This window comes from Pygoscelis adeliae, unplaced genomic scaffold (genome assembly GCF_000699105.1).
Source record: "Pygoscelis adeliae isolate BGI_AS28 unplaced genomic scaffold, ASM69910v1 Scaffold137, whole genome shotgun sequence".
NCBI lineage: Eukaryota > Metazoa > Chordata > Aves > Sphenisciformes > Spheniscidae > Pygoscelis > Pygoscelis adeliae.
In genome coordinates, this window is record NW_008825099.1 from 170,579 (window position 1) to 176,076 (window position 5,498).

The following is a 5,498-nucleotide window of genomic DNA, read 5'->3' on the forward strand; positions in this document are numbered from 1 at the left end:
GGGTGGGGAGGTGGTGGATCTAGGTGTGCAGCTCCACTGTGCCCAGGCGGGATGGTGAGATGCCCTACAGCTCCCTGGGCATCAACTGCCTGGGAGCTCTGGTCCTGCAGCGATGCCGAGCATTCAAAAGCTGGGCTAGGGGAGACCTGCTGGTGGCTTTCAGGGGTGCTATTGCTCTTTGTCCAGGACTCATCTCTGGTGCGGAGGGTGTTGGGGTGCTGTTACCTCCCCACCTTGCAGAGGAGGAGGTGTCTGGGGCTGCGGAGGTTGCTCCTGTTGTCAGCAAGGCAACTTCATTACAGCTGTGGCTAGGAGAGGGTTTAGTCATAGCCAAATTCATAAAGCCATGAGTAATCATGTAAGGGCTCCCATGGATCCAAAGCTGCATTTTAGCTTGATGATCGGTTCATCTGGAGTGGCAGGTTTTGACTGGGACTCCAGCACGTCATTTTCTGACAGTGAATCAGGAATTTATACCAAGGTGAGAAGTGGCAGCGCAGATAATACGAAGAGACTTGTGACTAAAAATCCCAGCATTGCAACGTTATTAGGCAAATTCCTACTTTCTCTTGTAGGAGGGCAGGAAATGTGCATGCTGTTTCACATCAATGTCATCTTTCCCATGGATGCCATACCAGTGTAATTGCAAGAGCTAAATTGCGTTTACTGCCTGAAGCAAGCAAGGTCGGCAAGTTGCTGTCAGGGAAGGACCTAGGAAGTGGCACCGCTTTTTAGTGGTAGTCATGCTGACAGAGCAGTATAGAAAAACTGTCCTTCATTTTGTAGGCCCCAAAGTCTGCTTTTTATTTATGTGTTTATTTTTGTATTGCAGCATAATCTAATTTTCTCCCATCTGAGCTGACAAACACTGAGAGAGGAATGACTGGGAGGGAGGAGATAGGTGTGTGTGAGCGGCATATATGAAGATGTTCATGTGGAAAACATGGGATGTCAGGGAAGCGGTTGTGTTTAGACTTGGTCTTGCCTCTCTCACCTGTGTTTTGGGTTTGGCTTGGTTTTGTGTTTTTTTTCATTCTGGTGATTTCTTTACAGCTTCTGTAGCCTGTGAGTGTATCCAGAGGCCCTGAAGATTTATATCAGCTGGCATAGGGCTTTTTCCAGAAGACCATAGCAGAGTGTGCATGTATTTTTAATATCCCTTAACAATTATTACATGTCTTATAGGCATATTTTAAACCTCTTTTCAGTTAGGCCATATAACATTTGACCTTATTTCTGTGGTACAGATATATCACAGAAGAGCTGGAGCTAGAAGGATCCTGCATGGAAGAGAAGAGGGTTACAAGTGAGGAAAATCATCTTTTTTTAAAGAAGACCGAGAAAGACAACTCAAGAAGAGTCAACCTGAACTTTTAAGGTTCTCTTGGTTCTGAAGCAGAAATATCCTGTAGATTCTTTAGATATTCTTTGAAGAAAGTCTTTGAGACTAAAGACTAGCAGTTGGTTTCTAGCAGTTGTTTCTGTACTGCCTAAGAGCACATAGCATGAACAAAACTCCACTGTGTGAGGTACTATATAAATATAGAAAGGAAAAAAAAGATAGTTGCCTACAATACAGAAATTACACATCTGTACCACACAGGGTCTCTTCACAGCTCCTCTGTCTCTCAACTGGAGCTCAGTTTGCTGGGCAGTTCATTGATACCATGTGCTAAGGCCACAGGCAGTGACAGGCGTGTTTTTCAGGGGAAAAATGACCCAAAAATAGTTCAGTGGAGGCAAAAGATGTGCATTTTAGATTTAAATTGGAAGCTGGTTATTGTGTAAATACAGAATTAGGTGGTTTTACATCTCGGTGCATTCAGGTGATTTGTATCCCGTGGACTCAGTTCTTCTATGAGGGTGCATTTTTTATCACTGTGGGTTTCGGATGACAGAGAGGCTAAACCAAAATGTGCAGACTGACCACCCGTTACAAGTAACAAACCGGACCAGCGCAGTCCACCCAAGCACAGGCTGCTGCAGGGTGTGTTTAGAAGTGTCTTGCCTTATCTAATAGCAGTATCGTTTCATCTCCTATGGATTCAGCTCAAGCAGCCACTGTTCCTGACACCTCAGTCCCTGTTGTTTGTCAGATCCTCCCATAGCTCGTCAAGCAAGCTCTATTCATCAGCATCACTGCAGGTGCCTGGTACAGGATAAATAGTCTTTGCTCAATAAGAAGGGGGAGGTCTGAGTGTGGTCCTGGCTGCCACCTCTCACAGAGGCTTTGACTGGAGGCATGCAAAGATTTTGGGGTGTATACAGGCATATGCACCCCTGAAGGGTTGTCCCTTCTGCTTTGCCAGGCCCCCTGTCTGGATGCAGCACAGACGAGATCCAGCTGAGCACTGGCCTGTTCCCTCTCCAGTGTATGTGTCTGATGGATTTTAACTCCTCTGAAGTCCATTACCATACGAGCAGGGATATAAGCCAGGCACCTAATCCTGCCTCACTGTAGAGCTACTAAGATGATAACTGAATTCCTGGGGCATGGTTCAAATACGTGTTGCACCAGCTCTAAGCCACTGTAACAGTTGGTATTAGTGAGCTATGGGTAAATGTATATATGGTAATGTATAACGGCAGCAAAGCCTAAGCATCTGTACAACTCCATTATCCATTATGGTGCAACCGGCACTGCATATGTGTAGACCTCTGAAAGGATTTTTGCTGCCATTAGTGAAGCTAGAGAGATGATGTCCCTTGAGGTGCTGGCTTTTCAGATTTGATTGGTGTTTTTCTCCAGATCCATCCCCTTAGTACCTTCTGAATGAAAGAGCTGAGTTTGTTCATGAAATAGGCTGCAGGATTTTCATTCCATGAAAACTAGTTGGCGTCCAAGAATGAAGATAATCCCACTAGCACATCTAATTAGAGGAGAGCAATCCTCATATTCCCTGAGCAGTCTCCTCTCCATTTAGAAGGAGCTCAGACACAGAAACTCGCTTGTCATCCTTTGAAGTTCTAGCTTCTAGGATGAGCCAAATGTGTATTTTTTTTAAAGCGTTTGTATTTGAGAGAATCCAGCAGGATAAATACTGTTTATTCATAGAGTGATAGATTGTCACAACATTATGAGGTGTGTATATCACTGCAGTCGAAGTTCTGACACATCTGAGAAGGGAGGTTGGGGTGTGCCACTCACAATCGATCGAGTGAAATATGCCACCACCTGCTGTAATCCTGACTTCATGCAGTCACATCTCTTTCCCAATCTGAGGGGAAGCTCATGCCAGCTGATACCTGGCTGTAAAAGTCCATGTGAAGCGACATTGTTTTGAAGATACAGGCTGACTTAATTAACTGCAGGCAAGGTGCTTGGATTCTCTCTGGTTTTCAAGCATTGGCAGAAAAGTCTGTGGGATCATGTTTTGAAATCCTACCCTTGGGTGCTGACGATGAAATTAGATATACTCCATCCAGTTCTGTCCCTGCTCTTGTCACAGGCCTCTTGGGTGACCTCCTGCAAAACTTGCAAATCTTTGTAACCTTGATTCTGATCAAATCTGAAGGCGTTAACATGTGCTCCCAGTCTCCTGATATAACTGATGGCAAAACATGCCCTGGCAGTGCTTTAACATCTTCTCTTATCAACAGCAAATACAGGACTTCTGGATTCTTCGGGATCAGCCCACACAATGCTGAGGTGAGGGAGCATTTCAGAGAAATCCTACAAGTCAAATACAAATAAAACAACCAGCACAGAGAAAACAGCCATGAAGCCCCAGTGATTGCTGCTGCAGTGCAAGGGATGGATTAGAAGCCATGTGAGGCAGGGGTGCGGGACTGCTTAATCTCAGCTGTCTCTTCTGCAGCAAGAAGGCTTCTGTAGTGGTGGTTGTACCATCAACAGGACTTGTGTGATACAGGTACTTAGTACAAATATCTCATAGATAGTAAAATAGCTGGCTATATTTATTCAGCATCTTTGTATCACTTGCCCCTTTTGACTGTCATGTCCAAGATAAGTATAGCCAACCAATGCTGGAGTAGAGCAGTTACACAAGGATAACCAGAGAGTGCTATTTATACGCCTGGGGAAGCAGAGGACACTTAAACGGCAAATGTTTCACCTAAAATTCTTTCTCGTGAGCAGCTGAGGAGGTTGAGGCCAGGCTGAATCCTCACACTGATGGGGGAGGACCTGGGGGCCTTGGACCCAGTGAAATTCTTCATAGTCTTTTGAGTTGGGCTCTCGACTTCCCACAGTCAAGACTAGTGATTTCCAAAGAAGCATCTGCCTGTGGAGATGGGGCTTGTATGGGCAGTACAGGAATGGCATGTAGGAGGGGGAGGCTGAGGAAGCAGAGAAGATGTTGCAGTGTTGATTTGCTTTTCATGGTGGCCAGGTAACTGTGTTCTGTTATTTTGCAGAAACTGTAATCTGAATGCAAGGTGAACGAGGTATCTGGCTTTGCCTCCTGGAGTTAAAGGCTGTCTTCTGAAACAAGCTTCAAATGGAGCTGAAGTTCCTGGCTTCCTTTATGCACAGATGAAGCTGCATGTGAGTTTCACTGGAGTGTTGTGTCCTTGTGTCCTGTTTTATATGTTTAAGGGATATATGGTTATAGCAGCCTGGCATTGTTAATACACAATATGATAGTCAGTACACAGAACGATAATAGAGATAACTGCCATTTTGATGTATAGATCCATTGTCCTCCATGAACACCGGCAATTAAAGGGCCACCTGCTTAGCACTGAGAACAAACAAAAAAGAAGAACTGAAAAATACACGTAATTTGGAGATGGCCCTCTAGGAGTTAATGAAAGGAAAAGCAAAACAAGTCCTGATCTTACAATGTCTTTGCCTGGTTTTGAAGGGAACTGGGAGGAGCGTTCAGGCTTGCTTTGTGGAGAGCTCATCATAGCTTGTCATTTGTGCTTTCCAGTCCATCACGGACTAATTGGGACAGTGGGGGCTGTTTAAGAAAATTATGTAAAACTTGATCTCTCTAGGTTTGCTCTGGCTCCCCAGAGCATCGTCACAGTGAATAAGAGGTTTGCCTGTGGAGATGGATGCTAAGAGCAGTGATTTCTGTGATAAAACTCTTGAGGAGCACTGTGTGTCATTCACTCACCAGATGACATAAGTACGGGGATCGCTTTCCAGTCGTTCTCTGGTTCTGGGTTTGCTGTGTGCAGGGAGGGGCAATGATTTCAGTGGAAGGGACAGAAACCTTGCAGGAAAAAAAGGCTGCCACAGCTCCTGAAAAGGCTTTGATCAGAAATGGATGTGGAAGCGCGGCGGTTATTTCTTGTGAAAGCTGTTCCAGAGGGATGGATTACCGCACCTCCTCCCTGTAGGTAGAGGCTCAGCATCCTCTGACGGTGGGAAAGACCCGAGGATGATACTGCATCCTCTGAGCTGGAGAAAGCGGCAGGGAAACCCCGCTTTTCTCCTTTTCTGAGGGGATGGCGGGGCGGAGGGATGTAAAGCGGTATTAGGAATATTAGGCGGGGGGGGGTGGCAGGAGGAAGAGATGTGGTAGTTG

At 45.5% G+C, this 5,498-nt stretch overlaps 1 protein-coding gene across 3 annotated transcripts in view; it reads left to right on the top strand.

The window, feature by feature from the left end:
* Nucleotides 1–5,498, top strand: part of CHGB (chromogranin B (secretogranin 1)) — a 79,885-nt gene that overhangs the window by 63,037 nt on the left and 11,350 nt on the right. For 2 of the 3 annotated variants that reach the window (XM_009327095.1, XM_009327096.1), the window contains exon 1: nucleotides 4,397–4,507. The exons of the other annotated variant lie outside the window; for it this stretch is intronic. The gene's annotated coding sequence lies outside the window, so the exon portion shown is untranslated. Of the gene's footprint in view, nucleotides 1–4,396; nucleotides 4,508–5,498 lie in introns of those variants that run through there. 3 annotated transcript variants of the gene reach the window in all.